The sequence below is a fragment of the Meriones unguiculatus genome, chromosome 2 (assembly GCF_030254825.1).
Source record: "Meriones unguiculatus strain TT.TT164.6M chromosome 2, Bangor_MerUng_6.1, whole genome shotgun sequence".
NCBI classification, from domain to species: domain Eukaryota; kingdom Metazoa; phylum Chordata; class Mammalia; order Rodentia; family Muridae; genus Meriones; species Meriones unguiculatus.
This window is the reverse complement of record NC_083350.1, coordinates 151279403-151293602: the sequence shown is the minus strand read 5'-3', so window position 1 is coordinate 151293602 and position 14200 is coordinate 151279403.

Here is a 14200-nt window from a genome sequence, read left to right as displayed (position 1 = left end):
ATCTATCTATCTATCTATCTATCTATCTATCTATCTATCTATCTATCTATCTATCTATCTATCTAAATGAGATGTTTGAGAATTAAGCCTTCTACACTGTGTAGAAGCCATTACCAAAAGCATTAGAAAGGCAGACACCTTTGCTATATCTGTTTCAAGTTGTTTTTAATTTAATTTATATATTTATTTATTACAATTTATTCACTTTGTATCCCTGCTGCAGCTGCCTCCCTCATCTACTCCCAGTCTTACCACTCATCCTCTTTCTTTTCCCCCATGCCCTTTCCCTAGTCCCCTGATAAGGAAGTACTTCTTCCTCTTCTATCTGACCCCAGCCTATTGTATCTCATCAAGGCCGGCTGCTTTATCTTCTGCTGTGGGTATGCAAGGATGCACACCCTAGGGAGAGGTGATCAAAGAGCTGTACTAGGGAAACAGTCCCTGTACTAGAGAACCCACTTGGAAACCGAGCAGCCAATGGGCTTCCTTTGCACAGGGGCTCTAGGTCCTCTCCATTAAAAGTCCTTGGTTGGAGTATTGGTCTATGCAGGCCAAATATTTTGGTCTATGCGCCCAAATATTTTGGCTCTGTTTTTCACCTTGTGTAGTTCCTGTCCCCTCCAGGTCTTTCTATCTCCCTTTTCTCCCTGAAGGACTCCAGCTCTCTTCCCAAAGTTTGGGTATGAGTCTCAGTATCTCCTTCAATTCCCTCGTGGGGAGAGCCATTCAGAAGTCCTCTATGCAAGGCTCCTGTCGTTTTCCTTGTATTCTCCTTCTTCTGATATCTATTCTGTTTGCCATTCTGAATGAGGATTAGGCATCTTCCCTAGGATCCTCCTTGTTGTTTAGCTTCTTTATGTGTTCAGATTTTAGTATGTTTATCCTATATTGTATATCTAATATTCACTTACAAATGACCATATACCATGTGTGTCTTTTTGCCCTTAAGTTACCTCACTCAGGATGATCTTTTCTAGTTCCTACCATTTGCTTGCAAATGTCATGATTTCCTTGTTTTTAATTGCTAAGTAGTATTCCATTATATAAATGTACCACAATTCTTGTACCCATTCCTCCTTTAAGGAACATCTAGGTTGTTTCCAGATGCTGGTTATTACAAATAAAGCTGCTATAAACATAGTTGAACAAAGGTTCTTACTGAATGGTGGGACATCTTTAAGGTATATGCCTAGGAATGGTATAACTGGATTTTGAGGTAGCACTATTCTTCATTTTCTGAGAAAGCACCAGATTGATTTCAAAAGTTGTTGTATAAGGCTACATTCCCACCAGCAATGAAGGAGGGTTCCATTTTCTCCACATCCTCTCCAGCATGCACCATTCCTTAAGTTTTTTATCTTAGCCATTCTGATGAGTCTAAGGTGAAATCTCAGGGTCATTTTGATTTTCATTTTTCTGTTTCAAGTTTTAAATACCTTTTATGGTGAGCTTGTTAAATCCACTTATGCTGTTACTATGAACTAATCGAAGGCTATAGGATTCGATTAAGCTGTTTCTTTATGTATAAAATAATACTAGGATTAATTGAAGCTTTTTATTATTGTGAAGGTTAAATACAATAACACATGGAATGTATCTCTTTTATCCTCTGGAAACTATTTTCCATTTCTTTCTCAGCAATTTTTCAAGAATCCTGTAATTGTGAGAGCAATTATTTCTCAATGATCTTCTCTTCTGACTTTATTTCTTTTTTGTTATAAATGTCACCATCTGCATCATCTCAATCCATGAAATTATATTGTTTTCTCCTCAAATAATTAGGATATAAATTTGAGTCTTTTGTTGTAACTTTAATTTGTAGCACTGATATTTAGTCATAAAATTTTCAAACCGCCGAGTTTTCTGCTTGTATGTATTGTATACACTCTCTTAAACAAAAAAGGATCTGAGGATCATAAAAGCCACAGTCTTATACTTGAAAACAACAATCCAATTCAAAACATAGGCTTTATGACAGAAAGTCCCTTGGTGAGAATTTTAAAGTTGTTAGGCAGTGTTTATAGACCCCAACATTTCAGTGACTTTAAATGCAATGGCACACATCTTGTCCATATTGCACATGCCTCTCACACCAGTGTCATTTCAGGCCATCAGTCTTTCATGGTTTAGCATAGTGTGATACTATGTTTCTAAAACAGGATATAGAGATTGTTGTGGTAGGTCACAAACAGAAAATAAAAGTAAACAAATCAACCAAATCCAATAACACAATGTTTTCCAACAATATGTAACTTTTCCTTGTCCAAAGTCCATCACTAGGTAATAAATCACTTACTTAATTGTTGCATGTCAGTGGAGAAAGAACTCACCATGTAGCTATCAAGGAATTAGTAAGAAATTAGTGAATCAACACCCCTTACAAGAGCCACAAGTTACATAAAGTACCTTGGTATGACTCTAACCTAGCAGGTGAAAGACCTGTATAAAAAACAAACAAATAAACAAACAAAGAAAAAAAATCAGTTATCTGAAGTAAGAAATTGAAAATATCAGAAGATGGTAAGATCTCCCAAGATCATGGATCAGTAGGATTAATACAGTGAAAAGCAATCCACAGATTCAAGGCAATTCACATCAAAATACCAACACAATTCTTTACAGAACTTGAAAGAACAATTCTCAATTTCATATGGAAAAACAAAAACAAAAACAGAATTGCTTAAACAAGCCTGTACAACAACAGATCATCTGATAGTTTCTCCATCCCTGATCTCAAGCTGTACTATAGATAAATAGTAATAAAAACTGCATGGTACTGCCATAGAAACTGAATGTTGGATCAATTGAATAGAAAAGAAGAACCAGAAATAAACCCACATACCTATACATACTTGATTTTTGAAAAAGAAGCCAAAAAACATACAATGAAAAAGCATAATATCTTTAGCAAATGATGATGATCTAACTGGATGTCTACATGTAGAAAAAGCAAAGAGATACATATTTACCACCCTGCAAAAACCTAAATTCATAGAGGATGAAAGACCTCAACATAAAAGCAGAGACACTAAACCTGTTAGAAAAAAAAAAAAAAGGAATAAAGATCCTTGACCTCATTGGCAAAGGAGACAATTTTCTGAACAGAACACTAATAGCACAGGCGCTAAGATCAAAAATCAATAAATGGGACCTCATGAAGCTGAAAATCTTCTGTAAAGCAAAACACACTGTCCTCATAATAAAACAACAACCTACAGATTAAGAAAGGATCTTCACCAACCCTATATCTGACAGAGGGTTAATATCCAGAATGTATAAAGAGCTTAAGTTAAATACCAAAAACCAAGTAATCCAATTGAAAAATGAGGTACATAGCTAAACAAGGAATTCTGTGTAGGAATACAGAATGGCAAAGAAACACTTAAAGAAATGCTAAAAGTCCTTAGTCATCAGGGAGATGCAAATCAAAAAGACCCTAAGATTCCACTTTACACCGTTCAGAATGGCTAAGATAAAAAATTCAAGTGACAACACATGCTGGAGAGGATGTGGAGGCAGGGAAAGCCTCCTCCATTGCTGGTGGAAATATAAACTTGTACAACCACTTAGGAAATCAATCTGGCTCTTTCTGAGAAAATTAGGAATAGTGCTACCTATGATCCAGCTATACCACTCTTAGTAATATATAAAAAAATATATGCAACTGTATAAGGACATTTGGTCAAACATGATCATAGCAGCTCTATTCCTAACAGCCAGAATTTTGAAACAACTTAGAGGTCCCTGAATGGAAGAATGGATACAGAAATTGTGGTAATTTTACACAATGGAATACTACTAGGCTATTAAAAACAAGGCAATCATGAAATTTGCAGGCAAATGGTGGGAACTAGAAAAGATAATCTTGAGTAAGGTAAAAAGAAGCAGAAAGACACACATGGTGTATACTCCCTCATAAATGTGTTTTAGGTATATAACATAGGATAAATATATTAAAATCCATACTCCTAAAAAAAAAAACAAACAAACAACAAGGAAGACACTAGAGAAGATCCTCAGTCCTCATTTAAAAGGGCAAATGTGAATAACTTTGTAAGCAGAAGACAGAGAATAGGACAGAAGCCTACCACAGATGGCCTCTGAAGACTACTTATGGTTGTATCTAAGCAGAGATTGAGACTCATAGCCAAACTTTGGGCAGAGTGCATGGAATTTTATGAAAGAAAGGGGACAGAGCTTCAAAAGTCGACGAACAGAGCTACAGAGCCCTGGGGGCCCTGTAGAGACTGATAAACAAATCAAGGATCATACATGGAAAGGACCTAAAACTCCTGCTCAGACATAGCCCATATACTCAGTGTCCAAGTGCTATCCCAAGCAAGGGGATCAGTGGCTGTCTCTGGCATGAATTCTGTGGCAGGCTCCCTATGAGGAGGGAGCAGCCTTACAAAACCACAGAGGAAGACAATGCAGCCAGTCCTGATGAGACCTGAGAGACTAGGATCAGATTGAAGGGGAGGAGGTCCTCCCCTATCAGTGGACTAGGGGAGAGGCATGGGAGAAGAGGGAGGGAAGGTGGGTGGTATTGGGAGGAGATAAGGGAGGTGGCTACTGCAGGGATAGAAAGGGAAAAATTGTAATAAATAATGAAATTTTTAAATATTGTGAAAAAATAAGGAAAAAAACCCTTATTTAAAATGCTAAGCACTTCAAATGGCATTGATTTTTCAATAGTGTCTGCTTCTCTCTGAAAAGAGAACCAGTGGGTCTGTCTTCAGTTTTTCTCCATTATTAAATTTTTAAACTAGTACTGCAGGTAGAGTTATCAGGATGACCTGTCATTAAATTATTAGGGCATTTACAGTACAAAGGAAAACACTACATTGTCATAAATTATCACTCAGAAAATGTATATACCTTTGAATGCATATTAATATTTTAAGCCATCATAAAGTAAAAACATAAGTTTAAAATCTAACTATCAGAATTATATTTTGGTTTTACTGAAAAAGAAATTGGATTTCATTTAACAGTAGCTAACATCAAAAAGTATTAGTAAATACTAGTTTGCTCATAGGGAAAAGGAAAATTACATACTTTCATTTAAACTGAATAAAACTTCTGAACTGAAAAAAATATTCATTCAAAACTAAACTTTAAACTTAAAAGTTTCTGTAAAGCAAAGGACACCATCATCAAAACAAAACGACTGCCTACAGATTGGGAAAGAATCCTCAGCAACCCTATAATTGACAAAAGGCTAATATCCAGTATATATAAAGAACTCAAGAAGCTAAATAGCAACAAAAAAGTAATCCAATTAAAAAATGGGATACAGAGCTAACCAGAGAATTCTCAATAGAGGAATAGCTAATGGCAGAGAAACACTTAAAAGAATATTCAATGTTCTTTGTCATAAGGGAAATACAAAGCAAAACGACCCTGAAATTTCACCTTAAACACATCAGAATAGCTAAGATGAATAACTCAAGCGACAGCACATGCTGGAGAGGTTATGTAGAAAGGGGAACCCTCCTCCATTGCTGGCAGGAATGTAACCTTATACAACCACTTTGGAAATCAATCTGGCACTTTCTCAGACAATTAGGAATAGTGCTTCCTCAAGATTCGGCTATACCACTGCTAGGCATATATCCAAAAGACGATCAAGTATACAACAAGGTCATCTGCTCAACCATGTTTGTAGCAGCTTTATTAATGATAGCCAGAAGCTGGAAACAGCCCAGATGCTCCTCAGTTGAGGAATGGATACATAAATTGTGGTACATCTACACAATGGAATATTACCCAGCGATAAAAAAACAAGGAAATCTTGCTTCCTGTTTTCTTCTTCTTCTGGTGTCCATCCTCTTTGCCTTTCAGAGTGGGGAATGAGCATTTTAGCCAGTCTTCTCTCTTGATCAGTTTCTTTAGATGTTCAGATTTTATCCTATATTATATGTCTATATGAGTGAGTATATACCATGTGTATCTTTCTGCTTCTGGGATAGCTCACTGAGGATGATCCTTTGCAGATCCCACCATTTACCTACAAATTTCATGATTTCCTTGTTTTTCATTGCTGAGTAATATCCCATTGTGTCTCCCACAGAAGACCTCTGAAAGGCTCTGCCCTGCAGACTATCAAAGCAGATGTTGAGACTTATGGTCAAACTTTGGACAGAATGCAGGGAATCTTATGAAAGAAGTGGAAAATAATAGTAAGAGCTTGAGAGGACAGGAGGTCCATAAGGAGAGCAACAGAACCAAAAAATTTGAACACAGGGTTCTTCCCAGAGACTCATACTCCAACCAAGTACCAGGCATGGAGATAACCTAGAACCCCTGCACAGATGTAGACCATGGCAGTTCAGTGGAACCAAGTGGGTTCCATAATAATGGGAACAGGGACTGCTTCTGACATGAACTAATTGGACTGCTCTTTGATCACTTCCCCTGAGGGGGGAGCAGCCTTACCAGGCCACAGAGGAAGACAATGCAGCCACTCCTGGCTAAAGGACTAGGATCAGAAGGAAGAAAAAGAGACCCTCCCCTACCAGTGGACTTGGGGAGGGAGTGTGTGGAGAAGAGGGAAGAAGAGAGGGATTGGGAGGGGAGGAAGGAAGAAACTAGAGGGGGGATACAAAGTAAATAAAAAATAATTAAAAATAAAAAAATAATGGAAAAAAGTGAACAAATTGTAATAAATAAAATTTTAACAAAAAAAAAAAAAAAAAAAAAAAAAAACAAGGAAATCATGAAACTTACAGGCAAATGGTGGGAACTGGAAAAGATCATCCTGAGTGAGCCATCCCAGAAACAGAAAGACACACAGGATAAATACTCACTCACTCGTAAGTGGATAATAAACATATAATATAGGATAAAAATACTAAAATCTGTACACCTAGGGAAGCTAATCAGGAAGGAGGATTCTGGCTAAGATGCTCAATCCCCATTCAGAAAGGTGAAGAGGATGGACATCTGAGGAGGTAGAAAACAGGGAACAGGACAGGACCCTACCACAGAGGGCCTCTGAAAGGTTCTACCCTGCAGGGTATAGAGGCAGATGTTGAGACTCATAGCCAAACTTTGGGCAGAGTACAGGGAACCTTATGAAAGAAGTGGGAGATAGTAAGACCTGGAAAGGACAGGAGCTCCACAAGGACAGCAACAGATCCTAAAAGTCTGGGTACAGGTGTGTTTTCTAAAACTGATACTCCAGCCAAGGTCAACTCATGGAGACAGCCTGGAACCTGCACAGATGCAGCCCATGGCAGTTCAGTGTCCAAGTGGGTTCCATAGTAATGTGGACAGAGACTGTCTCTGACACGAACTGATTGGCCTGCCCTTTGAGGACCTCCCACTGAAGGGGCAGCAGCCTTAAAAGGCCACAGAAAAAGACAATGCAGCCACTCCTGATGAGACCTGATATACTAGGATCAGAGGGAAGGGGAGGAGGTCCTCCCTTTTCAGTGGACTGGGAGTGGGACAAGGGTGGGGAAGAGGGAGGGTGTGATAGGGAAGGGAGGAAGGAGGGAGGTACAAGGGGGATACAAAGTGAATAAACTGTAATTAATAAAAATAAAATAAAATAAAAAATCTGAATCGTTTTTCTTTCTTACATATAAATTAAACTTCATCATTACATTTGTGTCTTTCATAAAGTGACACATTTGTGTCACTTCATAAAACAGTACATGTTAAATCTACCATCTATATTTTACCTAAATCTTAATTAAAAGTCATAAAATTTTATGTAGGAAGCCAACTGCTGTTAAACCTATGGGTTTTAAAAAACACATTGAAGTTTGTGGAAGGATGACATCTCAGTGCACTTTAAAATTTAGCAGTGGACTATTGTGTATGCACAGGAAATAAAATAAGACAACACTGTGTCATTTTGACTGGCATATTTGGCAATTATTTTAATGCATGTACTTATTGTGTAATTTATTACAAAGTAACTAATGTTTTAAAATTAAAATGTTACACATTTTTATAATATACCATTCTTTCTAGGCTTAAAATGTTAGAACTTATGCTTGTGAAATATCTTCGCATTTATAATTGTGTAACCCGAGCTGCATTATTGTATCGTGCTGGTTTGCAAATTAGAAATTCACATATGTCAGTTTGACTCAATGCAAGAAATATTAAGAATATAATTGGTTATTTTGGTGTCTTATTTTTCTTCTTGTCGTTGTTCTTCTTCACAATTTATTCACTTTTTATCCTGGTTGTAGCCCCTTCCCTCATCTTCTCACGGTCTTACCCTCCCTCCCTCTTCCTTTCCTATCCCTTTCTCCTAGTCTACTGATAGGAGAAGTCCTCCTCCCCTACTGTCTGACCCTAGTCAATCAGGTCTCATCAGCATTGCCTGGATGCTCTTCCTCTTTGGGCTAGTTAGGTCATCCCCTCCAGAGAGAAGTAATACATTCAAGTGTTCTTGGTATAGTAGTGTAAACCTGGAAATCATCATGTAAAGGCTGTAGTAGTCTAGTGATGAGGCCTAGTAGTCTAGTGATTTTCCAGGCAATGCCTTTTTTGCTTTCATTTAAAACACTACGAGAAAAGTGAGAATGTATCTGATTCCCAAAGCAACACAATCACTGAACATCAAGGAATTTAAAGTAAAAATCATCACAAAGTATATATATATATATATATATATATATATATATATATATATATATGTGATAATTATATGTAGAAGGAAGAAAAAAATGGAAATTCAAAAATACAGAGAGGTTCTCCAATGTTCTTTATTATATTCTTTCAAAGATAACCATAGAGCAACAACAGGAGCTAGCAACTCTACTGTCTGTGGACTCTCCTACAACAGTACAAATTATGTTCAAATAAAAAAATGTAAATTTTCAAAATGCAGAGAGAAAAAAAGGACTAGTGAATACGCATCCCGAAATGGGACATCTGTGTTACTGAAGCTGAGGCCCAGGAGTTATTGTAGCAGAGTAGGTGAGCGAAATTTTAGAATCAGAAGATACACACAAATAATATAAATTGCTGCCTCCATGAATGACATGGATATAGCACTGATGGGCACACATTTAGCTTTCAATTGCACAATCCACATGAGACATGAACACACAAATTACATGAAGATGAGGGGGCACTATTGAAGAGACTGAGGCTGTGAACAGAAAGGGGAAGTCAATAAGAGAATATGATGGAGAGACAGCAATATGAAAACATTACATATTACATATAAGTAAGAAATGTAAAACAATAAAACAAATACATGTGTCACATTAAAAGTTGTAAACAAATCATGAATCAGGCTTATTGTCACATAAAATTATAAACAACTCTGATGTTCTTCAATGGAGAGACAGATGACTGAATGTCAGTTTTTCTATACAATGGACTTATACTCTGTTGTATAAAAGATTGAATGTTTTCATATATAATAATTGACATGATCATAACACGTGTGCTTTAAGAAAAAGAACAGTCAAAAAGGAGAGTGTGTAATTCCGTCAGTGTGGTGCTCCTGAACAAGGAGGGAAATGATGGCAGCAGAATGAGAATTAATACATGGGCAATTCATAATGGGTTATTTTTACAAAGGGAGGTCTTACTAACAATGGGTATTTTTGAGAACCATCCTATAATCCTATCTTTATAAAGATTAGATTCTAATGCATAAACATATCCATAGTTTTATATAACTAATATTATATTAAATTTTTAATTATTGTATTTAATATGCATAAAACATAGTATGTAATTATAGATGTACACTGCACTGGTATATACATGCAATGAATATAATTAGTATCTGATGCACTTCAATATCCTTCTATCTTAATAATGCCAAAAATCTAATTATAATAAAAGACATCAATAAAATGAAATAAATCAAAATAGAAGATTGAGTCAAAGGAAACTGAGAAATGGCATCACTAAGTTGTATGAACCAAAATGGTGATGACTTGATAAATATTCGGAGAAAATCTTAGTAAAAGAAATATACATTATATCTTTTATTTTAAAATTTATTCATTTAATTTCATTGGGAATATTCTTCTCTCATATAATGCATCCTTGTCATAGTTTCCCCTCATTTTACTTCTCTCTGCTCTATCCAACACACACACACACACACACACACACACACACACACTCACACCTCCTCTCTTCCTCCGATCCACTATCCCTCTGCCTGCCATCAGGAAAGAAAGGGCCTCCAGAGGAAACAAAATTCAATAATTCAGAGAAAGAGCCCTCACACTGAAGCTGGACAAGGCAACCCAACCATAGGACAAGAGTCCCAAGAGGAGGCAAAAGAGTCCCACAATTCAAGTCCCACCAAAACACTAAGATAACAGCCATAACATGTGTGCAGAGGAACTGATGCAGACCCCTTAAGGCCACTGGCTTTTCACTGTAGTCTTTGTAAACCCATGCGTGCCTTGCTTAATTGATTCGGTGGGTCATTTTCTGGTGTCCTGCATCCCATCCAACTCTAAGAAAGCATCTACCATCTCTTCTGCAAGATTTCCCAAGCTAGGAGGGACAGGACTTGAGAGAGAGCTCCAATTTAGACTTTCCACATAAAGTTTGTGGGTGTCTTCATGAAGCCTCTCTGATGACAACTGGACAAGTAAACAATCTGTGAGTATAACAAATGCCATTAGAAATTATTTCATTGATTAAAAAAAAAATTGACCAGTCCTGTTTGGCTATAGTCTAGATTTCTGGGCTTCAGGGTCTCTGGCTCTTGGCTATCCTAGCATTATCAGGTCTGGACTCCCTTTCCTGAGGAAAGCTTCATGTTAAATCAGATATTAGTTGGCCACTCCCACAAGTTCTGCCCCACCACTGCCCCGGCATAGCTTGTAGGCTGGACAAATTGTTGATCAAAGATTTTGTGCATGGGTTGGTGTCCAAGGTTTCTCTTTCAGTAGCCTTAAAGAGAACCTTCCTGGACCAAAAAGATTAGACCATAGGGTGATGTTCTATTAAGAATTACCAGTTAATTCTCCACATTCAGTGAGTGGTGTGGTTTTCCTTGGCATTGGGCCCCTGCTTTCAGTTTTCAGAGAACAACTCTGTGTCTTAGCATTAGCCGGGGTTGTTTAGGGGAATATATACTGAAGCCCTTTGGGCAATAACTCAACCGAATGCAACCCAGTGCTACCACTGGAAACCTCACCTGGCTACCAAAGATGGCCAGTTGAGACTCCATGCCCCCAATCCTAGCATTTCTCACTAAGATCAACCTCAGAAATTCCAGGAAGTTTCTACTGTTTTAGGGATCCATACTTCCCTTGATATTCAGCCCAATTCCAGTCAACTTTTCTTTAAATTTATTCTTCTGTCCCAATCCCACTGCTTGATTTCTTCTGTTCCTGTCACTCACTACCTATGCCCAGTCCACCCAAAAGTCTTTTCTATTTGCCCTTGCCAGGAAAACCCATGTATTTCCCTTAGAGCCCTATTCTTAACCTTTCTAGGTCTATAGATTAAAGCTTGGTTATCATTTACCTAATGGCCAATATTCAATTATAAGTGACTACATGCTATATTCTTATTTCTGTGCCTGTGCTACTTCAATCAGGATGACTTTTTTTTTTCTAATTGTACCTATTTAATTGAAAATTTTATAAAGCCATGTTTTTTTTATTCTGACATTTGTTATTATTATTATTATTATTATTATTATTGGTTACATTTTATTAACTGTGTATCCCAGCTATATCCCACTCCCTCATTCCCTCCCAATCCCACCCTCCCTCCCTCATCTTCTCCCTGACCCTTTCCAAGTCCACTGCTTGGGGAGGACCTCCTCCCCTTTCATCTGACACTATTTTATCAGGTATCTTCAGGGCTGGCTGCAAAGTCCTCCACTGTGGCCTAGCAGGACTGCTCCTCCCTTGGGCGTTTAAGGAGGTCAAAGAGCCTGCTATTGAGTTCTTGTCAGAGATAGTCCCTGTTCACCTTACTATAGGAAACCAACTGTTTACTGAGCTACCACGGGCTACAGCCTAGTAGAGGTTCTAGGTTATATCCATACATGCTCTTTGGTGGAGTGTCAGTCTCAGAAAAGACTGCTGTGCCCAGATATATTTGGTCCTTTTGGAGCTCCTATCCTTTCCACGTCATACTAACTCCCCCTTCTTTTATATGATTCCCTGCACTCTGCCGAAGGTTTGGTTATGAGTCTTAGTATCTGCTTTGATACAGTGCTAGGTAGAGTCTTTCAGAGGCCTTCTGTGGTAGGCTCCTGTCCTGCTACTTGTTTTCTCCTACATCCAATGCACATCCTATTTGTCTTTTTTAAATTTTTTTTTAATTAATTACACTTTGTTCACTTTGTATCCCCCATAAGCCTCTCCCTCTTCCCCTCCCGGTCCCACCCTCCCTTCCCTTCTTCTCCCATGCTCCTCCCTAAGTCCACTAATAGAGGAGGTCTTCCTCTCCTTCCTTCTGATCTTAGTCTATCAGATCACATCAGGAGTGGCTGCATTGTCATCTTCTGTGGCCTGTGGTAAGGCTGTGTAAGGCTGTTCCTCCCTCAAGGGGAGGTGATCGAAAAGCAGGCCAATTAGATTATGTCAGAGGCAGTCCCTCTTCCCATTACTGTGGAAGCCACTTGGACACTAAACTACCATGGGCTTCATCTGTGCAGGGGTTCTAGGTTATCTCCATGCCTGGTAATTGGTTAGCATATGAGTCTCTGGGAAGAACGCTGTGTTCAAATGTTCTGGTTCTGTTGCTCTACTTGTGGAATTCCTGTCCTCTCCAGATCTTACTATTTCCCACTTCTTACATAAGATTCCGTGCACTCTGCCCAACAGCTGGCCATCAGTTGAGTAATATTATATTATTTAAATGTACCACATTTTTATTGGGTTTAGGGAAAATCTACAGTATTTCCAGTTTCTACCTATTATGAATAAAGCTACAATGAAAATAGTTGAGCAAGTGTCCTGTGGTGGAATGGAGTGTCCTTTGAGGATTTGTCTGAGAGTGGTTTAGCTGGGTCTTTACTTAGATTAATTCCCAGTCAGACCTCAGCTCCCCCTCCTGTCGTCTTTCATCCCCATCTACATCCAGCGCTCCTCTTTTTTATTTATTATCATTATTATTATTATCATTATTATTATTATTATTACTGAAAAATATAGGTTTTCCAGATGCAGAAACCTAGAGGCAAGCATTAAGTGAATCTTGGAGAATTCCAAGAAGAGGTAAAGGAAGGATTATAGGTGACAGAGATGACAAGGACACCACAAGTAAGTGGATAGATAGATAGATAGATAGATAGATAGATAGATAGACAAACAGACAGACAGATTTAACAAAGCAAAAGCAGAATCAACTAACCTGGGCTTATAGACACTCACAGAATCTGAACCAAGAATCAGAGAGCCTGCATCAGACTGTCCTAGGCCCTCTACATGTATGTTGCAGTTGTAGAGTGCTATCTTCTTGCGGGACTCCTAACGGTAGGAGAAGGCTCAGTATTTGATGCTTTTGCTTGCTTTTAGGACTCTTTTAATCTTACTAGGTTGCCTCATCCAGCATTAATGTGAGGAAAGGTGTCTGGTCTTACTGCAACTTGACGTGACATTTTTGGTTGATATCATTGAGTATGGTTTTCTTGGGTTTCAGGTGATAATAATTCTAGGTACTAATTTCTGGCAAGGAAGAGAAGACAAAAGGCCTGTAGAAAAAAAGAAAAATGGAAGAGGGGTTATCTCTGTGACAAGCAGGAGACCTAAGTCAGGGTAGGGCCCTGGGGGGATGTGAGGGGAATTTAAGCAATGGCTCCTGGTAGCAGAAGCCAGAAAGTCTGAAGAGAACACCTTCTACGTAAGCTAGCCCCCTAATAGATGGAGTGGAAGTGCTACACATCCACAAAAGCTTCCACCCCAAATCGATCCTGCTTGCCAGATGTGCAGGGATAAAGATAGAGATTGAGGGAATGATCAATCACTGCCTGGTCCAACAAGAGAAAATGTTGTAAAAGGAATTTTGGAGCTGGGCACCATGATACACACCTGTAATCCTAGAACTCTAAGAGGCAGAGACAGGCTGATAGCTGTGAGTTCAAGGCCAGCCTGGTCTACAAGTTGAGTCTAGGACAGCCAAAGCTACAATTTTTCAAAGCACTGTCTTGAAAAAACAAAACAAAACAAAACAAAACAAAAAATAGATTTGGGGATCAGGTATTTGTCTCTTCCTCTCCTTGTCCAACAAAGATGTATGA